Source organism: Tenrec ecaudatus, chromosome 4, assembly GCF_050624435.1.
Source record: "Tenrec ecaudatus isolate mTenEca1 chromosome 4, mTenEca1.hap1, whole genome shotgun sequence".
Classification (NCBI taxonomy): domain Eukaryota; kingdom Metazoa; phylum Chordata; class Mammalia; order Afrosoricida; family Tenrecidae; genus Tenrec; species Tenrec ecaudatus.
In genome coordinates this window covers 181456810-181469235 of record NC_134533.1, presented here as the reverse complement: position 1 = coordinate 181469235, position 12426 = coordinate 181456810, and positions in this window count along the sequence as shown.

The window sequence follows — 12426 nt, the reverse complement described above, 5'->3', positions numbered from 1 at the left end:
CTCACCCAAGGATATCTCAAGGCTGCCTTGCTATAAGTTTATTCACAGGGTGTTTAATCCACCCCCTGATGTCACCTTGATTCTGGCTCATAGTGACCCTGGACAGGGTTCTCGATGCTAGAAATCTTTATAGTAGCAGGCTGCCTCATCTCCATCCAAAGGAGCAGCTGGTGGGTTTGAACAGCGTACTTTTAGGTTTATCAGGCAAATGCTCATCCCTAGGCATCATGAGAACACCTTAAAATGATACCAGCCTCATCTTATTTCAGTAGTTGCAGCCTGTGTGAATGATTGACATTGTCAACAACCTTGGTGACCAAATTCAAGCCTGCACTTTTCACAGGACCTGCCCAGAGTCACAGGTCCATCCACACCTGGGTTGTTGGCATTCCACACCACCTTCCCTGGGAATCACGAAGGCGGCACAGATGAAAGAGAACAGTGAGCTCAGAAACAGGGAAAAGCAAATGAAGCAAATTAAACTTTTCCTTTGTCTCTCTTGTGCATTTAATTACGCTTTGTATTGCAATCAGAAAACAAATCAATGCAGGCTGTTACTAGAAATGTACAAACGAAAATGAAGGAGAATAAGCCACCTTCTCAGTTTCCAGATTAGCACTTTTCGTGTGTGTGCGCGTGGTGTGTGTGATCAAAGAACAGTTTTTGCTTTTAAAATAAATTACTTCAACGATAATTTATAACAGCGAAAAACATTGCTAGAACAATAAAAAGGCGGATATTGAAATACAGGCCCACACTTGTATTGCTTAGAAAGAAAAGACATAAAATTCTTCAGAAAAATTATCTTAAAGTTGCTCTCCATCCCTGTACTTGTTGGAATCCACTCGATGGCCGTGAATTTGGTCCTTGCTGGTTGTGGATACAGAAGACTCTGTCTCCCAGCATCACTTTTCTGTGGACCACACTCTGAGTAGCACGGCCCCTGATTCTTTTTTGCATTTCTTTGTGTCTTGTGTTTTGCACATCCGCCTGGTTCCCCTAAATTGGATCTTTCTGATATCAGGGATAAGGCTCTCAGTATCTGTCATTCTTGACAGCCACGGTATTGTGTTGAATAACAATTTAAGAAAGTGCTTCAGTTTTCCTCCCCCGGCACTAAAAAGAAAAGTGCCCACTTAGAACTACAACAAAAAAATGAAACTTCTGGATTTCCACACAGATTCATATCTGGTGCAGGACTGTGGTTTTAAGTCTTCCAAGGGGACGTAATGTTGGGACATTTTTGGCTTGCCCAATTTGATCATGAAGAGTGCTGAAAATGTTCATCAGCATCAGGTATCATTACATTCAGACTCTCTTATGAAATCTATATCCTCCAGAAGGTTGAAAATGCTCTCAGTGCATCAATGTGAAGTAGGCTTGCCAGATTTAGCAAATACAAATATAGAACGCCCAACTAAATTTAAATTGCCAACAAGAAATACTTTTAAAATTACAGATGTGTCCCAAATATTGCATAGATCATACGATATGCAATATTCAGGACATGCTTGTACTAAACGTTTGTTCATCATTTGTCTGAATATCAAATTTAGCCAGACATTCTGTATTCTCTTTGGTAATTCCATTGAAATAGCCTTTCAGTCTGTGGTTTTGCAACTCTCGATATTTTCTTTTCTTTTTTTTTTAAACGTTTTATTAGGGCCTCATACAACTCTTATCACAGTCCATACATATACATACATCAATTGTATAAAGCACATCTGTACATTATTTGCCCTAATCATTTTCTTTTCTTTCTTTCTTTTTGTTCCCCCTTTTCTTTTTTTACATTTTATTAGGGACTCATACAACTCTTATCACAATCCATACATATACATACATCAATTGTATAAGGAACATCCATACATTCCCTGTCCCAATCATTCTCAAAGCATTTGCTCTCCACTTAAGCCCTTTGCATCAGGTCCTCTTTTTTTTCCCCCTCCCTCCCCGCTCCCCCCTCCCTCATGTGCCCTTTGTAATTTATACATCGTTATTTTGTCATATCTTGCTCTATCCGGAGTCTCCCTTCCCCCCTTTCTCTGCCGTCCCTCTTCCAGTGGGGAGGTCACATGTGGATCCCTGTAATCAGTTCCCTCTTTCCAACCCACTCACCCTCCACTCTCCCAGCATCGCCCCTCACACCCTTGGTCCTGAAGGTATCATCCACCCTGGATTCCCTGTGCCTCCAGCCCTCATATGTACCAGTGTACAACCTCTGCCCTATCCAGCCCTGCAAGGTAGAATTCGGATCATGGTAGTTGAGGGGAGGAAGCATCCAGGATCTGGGGGGAAAGCTGTGCTCTTCGTCGGTACTACTTTGCACCCTGACTGACCCATCTCCTCTCCTAAACCCCTATATGAGGGGATCTCCATTGGCCGACACTTGGGCCTTGGGTCTCCACTCTGCACTTCCCCCTTCATTCAATGTGGTATATATATATATATATATATATATATATATATATATATATATATATATTCTTTTTTTTTTTTTTTTGCATGATGCCTTATACCTGGTCCCTTTGGCACCTCGTGATCGCACTGGCTGGTGTGCTTCTTCCATGTGGGCTTTTTTGCTTCTGAGCTAGATGGCCGCTTGTTTCTCTTCAAGCCTTTAAGACCCCAGACACTATCCCTTTTGACAGCCGGGCACCATCAGCCTTCTTCGTCACATTTGCTTATGCACCCATTTGTCTTCAGCGATCCTATCATGGAGGTGTGCAGCCAATGATATGATGATTTTTTGTTCTTTGATGCCTGATAACTGATCCCTTTGGGATCACTCGCTCACTCAGGCTGGTGTGTTCTTCCATGTGGGCTTTGTTGCTTCTGAGCTAGATGGCCGCTTGTTTATCTTCAAGCCTTTAAGACCACAGTCACTATCTCTTTTGATAGCCGGGCACCATCAGCTTTCTTCACCACATTCACTTGTTCACCCACTTTGGCTTCAGCAGTTGTGTCGGGAGAGTGAGCATCATAGAGTACCAATTTAATAAACGAAAGTATTCATGCATTGAGGAAGTGCTTGAGTAGAGGCCCAAGGTCCATCCGCCACCTTAATATTAAACCTATAAATGTAGACAATTAGATCTATTTCCCCATCCTCATATATATGTTTGCATGTACACGTCTTTGTCTAGACCTCCATAAATGCCCCTTGACTCCCAGCTCCTTCCTCCCTCTCCCTTGACTTTCCTCCTGTCCCACCACCATGCTCCGTCCCCACCTGGGCTACAACTATACCTCTTCTCTACGCAACCTTACCCTTGATCGTTCCCCATCAGGCCTGTCACTCCCCCCTCACTACCATTTTGGGTCCCATGTTGTTCCCTTGTCCCTGTGTTTATTAACACCACTTCCTTACCCTCCTCCCCCTCCCCCACCTGGATCTGTCTGTCCCCCCGGAACTGTCTGTCCTATTGTTTTTCCTCCAGATAGTTCATCCAGCCTGTCCTATTCAGACAGACCTGTGGAGACACTAACATGCAAGAAAACAAGACAGAGGAAAACAAAGCAACAGTATACAACCAGACAATAAAACAACAAAAACAAACCACTGACAAAGAACAAAACAAAACACTTCACAAGAGAAAGGTTTGTAGTTCTTTCAAGGATCGTTTGCTGGCCCTTAAGAGCGTTTTCCAGTCCAGTCTGTTGGGGCACCACGCCCTGGCCCCAAAGTCCACTTTCAGCATTCCCTGGGGCCCTTGCCACTCCATTCCCTTGCTGTTCCACTGCACTCCCCCAGTGCTTTGCCTCGGTGTGGTGGGATCAGGTCAGGTGCAATTCCCACACTGTGTCTCTGGTGCTGTCCCTGTATCGCCCTTAGTCACTGAGGGGCCTCATGTCTCATAGTAGGGCCAGCCATGTTGTTCTTTCTGTGGACTGGCTGCTCTACTCAGGAACATCATCCTCACGGCCTCGTGGGCCAGGCTCTGTTCCACTGTCTCCTCCTGCACCTTCATCTGCTCCCATGTGCTCTGATCAGATATGTCCATCTCCCGGAGCTGCAGAATCAATGTCATCCTTTGAAACAAATTCTTTTCAGGGGAGGGGCAGGAATCCACTTAATTTTTGGTGCTGGGCCCTACTCCACGCCGGGATATTGCTTTCACACCTTGCGGCACTGGGTTGAAGTCTGGTCCCACTTTCCCTGTGGAGATATAAACAATACCCTCCCCTTGGGTGGATTAGTGCCCCATGCCCCCACTTCCCTTTTCTTCCTTATATTCATCCTTTTATTTTCCTTTCCCCACCTCCTCCACTGTTGTCTACCATGTGCATCCCTGGTTTTGATCTGGTCTCTGCCATACTACACAGTCTTCACCCCAGAAATGTTTGTATACAGTAGCTTTTTACCCTATGCCACTTTTGCATTAAATAAAGTTTTTTTTTAAGATTTTTTTTAATTAAAAAAAATTTTTTTAATACTTACCTCAGCGGGCTCATGTTGTACTTGTCCTTTTGTGCCTGACTTACTTCGCTTAGCATGATTTCCTCCAGTTCTTCCCATGCAGCTATGTGCCTCATACGTACATCACTGCTTTTTAGTGATGCATAGTACTCCATTGTATGTATATACCACAGTTTTTTAATCCAATCGTCAGTTGATGGAAATTTGGGTTGCTTCCAACTCCTTGCAATTGTAAACTGTGCCGCAATGAACATTGGAGCACAGATGTCTGGTCTTGGTTTGTTCCTTGCCTCTTCTGGGTATATGCCCAGAAGGGGAATTGCTGGGTCATATGGTTACTCTATTTCCATCTGTTTTAGGTATCGCCAGATTGATTTCCATAGTGGCTGTACATACTTACAGGCCCACCAGCAGTGGATGAGAGTTCCTGTCTCCCCATAGCCCCTCCAACACTTGTTGCTTTCTGATTTTTTTGAATTGGGCTACCTTTGAGGGTGTCAGGTGGTACCTCATTGTTGTTTTAATTTGCATTTCTCTTATGGCTAAAGATCGGGAACATTTTCTCATACGTTTGTTGGCCATTCGGATTTCTGTCCCTGTAAAATTTCTGTTCAAGTCCTTTGCCCACCTTTCAAGTGGGCTATTGGTTTTTTTCTTTTTGGAAGCTATCAGAGTATTGTAGATTTTAGTAATAAGACCTTTGTCTGATGTGTCATTGCTAAAGATGTTTTCCCAGTCTGTGGAATCTCTTATTACTCTCTTGGTGAATTCTTTAGATGTACACATGTGTTTTATCTTCAGTATATCCCATTTGTCGATTTGTGCCTCCTCTGTGTTTGTGTCCTTCCCTATTTCTGATAGCCTGTGTATTCCCTGTGCCAAAGTTCTCAAATTGGTCCCAATTCCCTCATTGATGGCCCTAATAGTTTGGGGTTTAACTTCAAGTCTGTGATCCACATTGAGTTTATTCTTGTGCATGGAGTAAGATAAGGGTCTTGCTTCATTTTTCTGCATGTGGATATCCATTTTTTCCAGCACCACTTGTTAAAGAGGGCATTGGCTTCCCATTTGATATATTTGGGGCCCTTATCAAAGATCAGCTGTGTGTATGCTGATGCTTTTATTTCTGGGTTTTCAGTTCTCTTCCATTGGTCTGAGTATCTGTCATTGTACCAATACCATGCAGTTTTGAGAACTGTGGCTGCATAGTATGTGCCAGAGTCAGGTAAGGCAAGCCCTCCCACGGTGTCCTTCTTGAGGAGTTCTCTGCTAATTCTGGGTTTCTTCCCTCTCCATATGAAGTTGGTAATCAGTTTTTCCATTTCTTTGAAGAAAGATGATGGTAATTGTATCGGGATGGCATTAAACTTATATAGTGCTTTTGGCAGAACTGACATCTTAACTATATTAAGTCTCCCAATCCAAGAGCATGGGATATTCTTCCATTTGTTCAGGTCGCTCTTGCTTTCTTGTAACAGTGTTCTATAGTTTTCCCTATATAGGTCTTTTGTTTTTTCAGTCAGGTGTATCCCTAGATATTTCAATTTGTGTTTGGCTATTGTGAAGGGTACCACCTTTTTGATCTCTTCATCTGTGGTCTTATCTGATGTGTATAACAGTCCGATGGACTTCTGTTTGTTGATCTTGTATCCTGCCACTCTGCCAAACTCCTCTATTGCTTCCAGTACTCCCCCTGTGGAACTTTTGGGATTTTCCATATATAGAATCATATCATCTGCAAATAACGATAGTTTCACCTCTTCCTTCCCCAGACGAATACCTTTGATGTCACTTCTTTGCCTTATGCTGTTAGCTAAAACCTCCAGCACGATATTAAATAGGAGTGGGGACAAGGGGCATCCTTGTCTGGTCTCCTTTTTCAGTGGGATTGTGTTAGTCTTTTCTCCATTGACTACCACTTTGGCTGTTGGTTTTTCATATATAGCTTGTATTGTCTTGAGGAACTTTCCTTCCATTCCTATCTTCGCTAGTGTCTTAAACAGGAATTGGTGTTGGATGTTGTCGAATGCTTTTTCTGTGTCTATTGATATAATCATGTGATTCTTATACTTTTTCATGTCAATGTGATGAATAATACTAATGGTCTTTCGTATGTTGAACCATCCCTGCATCCCTGGTATGAATCCCACTTGGTCATGGTGAATTATTTGTTTTATATACTTTTGTATTCTGTTGGCTAGTATTTTGTTAAGGATTTTTGCATCAATGTTCATTAGGGATATTGGTCTGTAGTTCTCGATTCTTGTGGTATCCTTGCCCGGTTTGGGTATCAGAGTTATACTAGCTTCATGGAAGGAGTTTGGGAGTTTGCCATCTTTTTCTATGTTCGGGAAAAGTTTATGTAGGATTGGTATTAGTTCTTCCCTGAATGCTTGGTAGAATTCTCCAGTGTAGCCATCTGGTCCAGGGGATTTTTTTTTTGTTGGTAATCCCTTGATAACCTTTTCTATTTCTTCTATTGCTATGGGTCTGTTGAGATTCTTGATGTCCACCGAGGATAGTCTAGGGAGGGATTGTTTTTCCAGGAATTTGTCCATGTCTTCCAAATTGTTGAATTCATTGGAGTACAATCCTTCATAGTATTGTGTAACTATCCTTTTGTTTTCATTAGGGTCTGTTGTAATGACCCCTCTTTCATCCCTTATTCTTGCTATTGAGATTTGTTCCCTCCTTTCTTTGGTTAGGTTTGCCAATGGTCTATCGATCCTGTTTATCCTTTCGAAGAACCAACTTTTAGCGATATTAATTTTTTCCATAGTTTTTTTATTTTCCCTCTCCTGAATCTCAGCCCTGATTTTTATAATTTCTTTTCTTTTGCTATTAGTAGGGTTGTCCTGCTGACTCTGCTCTAGTTTTTGTAAATTTTGTGTCAGCGTATCCATCATGATTCTCTCTTCCTTTCTTAGGTGTGCTTGTATTGCTATGAACCTTCCTCTGATGACTGCCTTTGCTGTGTCCCATAAGTTTTGGTACGTCGTGTGCTCATTTTTGTTGGTTTCTAGAAATTTCCTGATTTCATCTCTGATCTGCACCAGTATGCACTCCTTTTGCAGTAGAGAGTTATTCATTCTCCAATTATTTGCTCTTATTTTCTTTGTATTCTTTTTGTTGATTTCCAGTCTTATGGCACAGTGGTCAGAGAGAGGGGTCTGTATTATTTCAATGTGCTTAAATTTATGTAGATTTGCCTTATGCCCCAGCATGTGGTCTATCTTTGAATATGTGCCATGGGGACTTGAAAAGAATGTGAAATTTTTTTTATTTGGATGAAAAGCTCTGTAAATATCTATTAGGTCAAATTGTCTAATTGTGGAGATTAGCTCCCTAGTCTCCTTGTTGAGTTTCTTTCCCTGTGATCTATCTTTCTAAGTGAGTGGTGTGTTGAAGTCGCCCACTATAATTGTCGAGTCTGTGATTTCTTTCTTAATCTTTTGGAGTGTTTGGTTGACGTATTGAGCTGGTCTCTCATTTGGGGAATATATGTTTACAATGCTTAGTGGTTCATTGTCTATGATTCCCTTGAGCATTATATAGTGTCCCTCCTTATCTCTCTTTATGGTTTGCACTTTGAGGTCAATTTTATCCGAGATAAGGATTATAACCCCTGCTTTTTTTGTATTGCTGTTTGCTTGGTAGGTCCTTCTCCAGCCTTTGATTTTCAGCCTATTTTTGTCTGTAGCCTTGAGATGTGTCTCCTGTAGGCAGCAAATTGATGGGTTGTGTTTTCTAAGCCATTCTGCTAGTCTCAGTCTTTTAATGCCTGAGTTCAGGCCATTGATATTCAGGGTTATTATCTCAATGTGCGGACTCTGTGATGCCATTTTATACCTTTTGTGTTGGGAGTTTTCCTACTTTCTTTTATCATTAGTATGTGTTTTCTGTGTGTTTCATTCTTGACTTCTTTCCATCCTTAAGCCATTGCTTTCTTGGGGCCTGTTTTCTCTTTGTTGTGGTCTGGGTGAAGTTGTTCTATGTGTTGGTCTCTTATTTGTGCTTGGTGAGTGTTGTTCTTCTGCCCATACTGAGTCGGCAAGGATCTTTTGTAAGGCTGGGTTTGTTGTAACGTATTTTTTGAGTTTTTCCTTGTCTGGGAAGACTTTTACTTCTCCATCGATCTTGATCGATAATTTGGCTGGGTAGAGTATTCTTGGCTTTGCGTTGTTTTCCTTCAACTTTTGGAATATGTTACTCCACTCTCTCCTTTTTTCCATAGTTTCTGCTGATAGGTCTGAACATATCCTTATGTGGTGACCTTTATATGTGATTGCTTTTTTTGCCCTAGCTGCTCTCATGATTTTCTCCTTTTCCTCAAAGTTGGATAGTTTAACTATTATGTGCCTTGGTGTTTTCTTCTTGGGGTCCCGTCGTGCTGGTGTTCTTTCAGCCTCCTGGATGGTTGCTTGGTTTTCATTCATTAGGCTGGAGAAGTTTTCCTCCAAGAATTCTCTCGCTACTGTTGCAGATGACTTCTTTGTTGTGTCTTCCTCCGGTAGGCCAATAATTCTAATGTTGTTCCTCTTCATAGCATCAGACATAGCTCTTAGGTTTTCTTCGGCTTCTCTGGTGCTCTTATTAGATTTTTGTTTACGTTTATTAAAGTCTGCTTGGTTGTCCTCCAAGACACTGATGCGGTTCTCTGATTCCTCCAGTCGATTCTCAAGGAACATGATTTTGCTATTGTTTTTCGTTATTTCCTCCCTAAGCTCCTGTATTTCCCTTTGGTGTATGGCTTTTATCTCCTCTATCATTTCATCCTTTTTCTGTATTGTTTCTTTCATATCCTGCATGACTCCAAGCAGCATTCTGAGAGTTTCTTTGTATGGCTTCTCAATGTCTGCTTCTTCTATGTATGTTGCTATGTTCAGCACATCTTCTGCCTTTGTCTTTTGTTTCTCCTGTTTTTTCGTTAAGGTCGTTGGGGCTGATGGCTGTTTGCATTGAATTGTTTTTGAGGGACCAGGTGCCATTTTCTAGTCTCTCTCTGGAAGACTTATAGGAATGCTTCTTCGAATGGCCTACAGCTGATTTTGCTAGGTTATTAACCTACCACTTTATCTTCCTGTGGCTTCCCTATCAGGGGAGTGCCCCGGATGGCAGGTCGGCTGTCTGCCCCAGTGTTGCAGGGGCTGTGCTGAAGTTCCTGCTATTGGTTTGAATATTGATAAGTGTTGGCTGAGCTGCCTTATGTCCCCAGGTACACAGGCAGGAACTCCCTGGTGAGGAGTCAGAGGAGTATCCACTGGAGAGCAAGCAGGCCTTTCCCTAGCCTTGGGCTCTATGCAGGGTGGAGCTCACCTCGCTGGGTGTGACCCAGGCGCAAATGCCCTAGGGCAATGGGAGTGTCCCGTAAATCTGCAATGGTGTGTGAGAGAGCAGTTCAGGAACAAGAGGGGGAGCAAAATTAAACAGTGAGACCAGACTGTGCCGGGGTACAGGGAAGGGAGGGAAGGAAAAGCAACTATGCGGCTGACTCCCACTCCCTGCCTGTGGACCTGCAAGGGGCCACTCCCTGCCCCAAGCCCCAGCGGCAATCCGCAGCTGAGCCCCAAGAAGAGTCACAAGAAAGCTGCTGAGCAGCCCCCAGAGAAGTGGGGGGACAGAGAGCAGAGATGTTAACTGATGCCGCAGTGTAGCTGAAGCTTGATCCCTGCCTATGGAGCTGTAGGGGTTGGGGTTCAGTCCCTGCTCAGCCCACGCGGCGGCGTGGCAAGCTGTGGCTGTGCCCCGAAAAAGCCCCTGCGCAGCCCTCCAAGGCTGCATGGGAATATAGAGCAGAGACGCAAACAGAAGCAATGATGCAGCTGAACACCAATCCCTGCCGGTGGAGCCTCAAGGGCCCTGTCCCTGCCCTGAGGCAGGCAGGGGAAAACTGTAGCTGCGCCGAGGCCAAGCCCTGCTACAGGCTCCAAATGGTCCCGGCTTGGGCAGACATAGTGGCTAGGCTAGGGTCGAGCCCCAGCCGGCTTCCACTGAGGTAAGCCAAAAGCCCCCAGCCCCTCAAAACCCCATGGATCTGAGCCTACTTATCTTTATGATGCGCCTCCTGCGATCCAGTGGCGTTGAATTTCCCTCTGAGCAACTCTCCTGGGCTGGATTCTGCGGAGTCCCTCTGGTATGTGTTACTCCGTCGCCATCTTTCCGGAAGTCTTGATATTTTCTTAGAAGCAGCAGCAGCTACAAGAATTCTAGCCACGTTGACTTAACTTGCATAGCTATTGACAGTTGGAAGCTAAAGTCAATAAAGGGGGATGGTATTCGTTTTAGGGGAAAAAAATGTTTTCCCTGTGACAAAGCAGGTGCACCTCTTTCCTTTTGAGACTTTCATTGTATATCCTGTGCACGAGTCCACAAGGGCTGGAATCATGACAAAGTGTGCTCGTGAGGCCAAAAATGAACCTTACCACTCACTAGTGACCTGGTGTGTTGGAATAGAACCGTGCTTCACAGGGTTTGCAATGGTTGGGTTTCCAGAAATCATTGCCAGACCTTTCTTCCAAGGTGCCTCTGGATGACTCCGACCTCCCATCTTTTGGTTAGCAATCTAGCAAATGAACTGTTTGCAAACACTCACACATACACCACACACCAGCTTGTCAGAGGACAAGCTAATAGTCTAATCTACCAGGTGCAGCCAGACACAATTGGATAAATGGACAGTCCGGTCGTTGTTTGGAATTTTAGTAACAAGAAGGAATACTGAGAGAATGAGGGGGGAAAGTCCTATTCCTATAGCGTATCATAAGCAAACTGTCAGAGATGAATCCGTGTTTCAAAAAATAATTTTTTTGAGAAAATTAAAGTCTGAAGACAGAATTAGTGGATGTAAAAAATGTGATTGATAAAATAATTATTAAGGTTTATTTTAATGCTTCTAAAGATAAACAGACTTAGAGTCATTGATTCAACGCCGTCTCATAGCGGCCCTGTAGAACAGGGTCCAATTGCCCACATGAGTTCCAAGACCTTGACTCTTTGCAGAAGAAGCAGCCCAGCCTTTCTTCCTCTGAGCTGACGGTGGATTCCAAGAGCTGATTGCAGCCCAGTGCACAGCCACTCCTCCACCAGGGCTCTAGAGATATATCCTCCCTCCTCTCCTCCTCACCTACACCGCCCCCCCTTTTTTTTTTTGCTATGGGAAATGTTATTCTTTGATTAAATGAATATACTTATCTTTCAGTTGTGAGACATTTGATATTATTGGGATGTGGAGTTAGTGATCCTAGACTAAAAAACAGACATTTTGTAAGTTGACTTTGATCCAGGTAGGATTCCACATTTGAATTTCTTTTATAGTATGACCCCTGGGCTTTTATAGTATGACCCCTGGGCTGACTGAAGTTTATTTCTTTTATAGTATAACCCCTGGGCTGATTGAAGTTTCCTCTCACCAATACTAACTATATTTACATACTTATGATGTAATATCAAATACAACATAACAGACATTAAAATATTAGGCATTTTAGCTAATGCAATATATGCTCATTTTCAGAAAAATTTTAAATGCCAGAAGTCATCATAAAGTAAGCCACTGATAGTCCTACTACAAAGAAACACTTTAATTGTTGGAATTTTAGTGCAGTTCTTCTATTCACTTCTCTGTGCTTATTTTATATTTGGGAATATATATATATATATTTAATTCTGATTAATTTTTCCATTAAGTATTCAACTTAAAGGGACAGTGGGTGAGGCGTTGCATTGCTAACCAAAAGTCTGGTTCAAACTCACCAGTGACACCACGGAGAACACGGAGGGCATCTGCTCCGATCTGGATTTAGTCTGGGGCAATCAATACCGGAGACAACTCATGGCCACTCAGTGGCATAAGGTTTTTGTTGTCGCTGTTGTTTATTAACTCAATGCAAGCATTTCCCGTATTGCGATTTATTTATGTAATCTGCTTGTGAGAGGGGGGCATTTCAGTTTTTCCAATGATTCAGTCTTAAAATTCTACCTTGATGATCTGCTTAAAACAAAGTCCT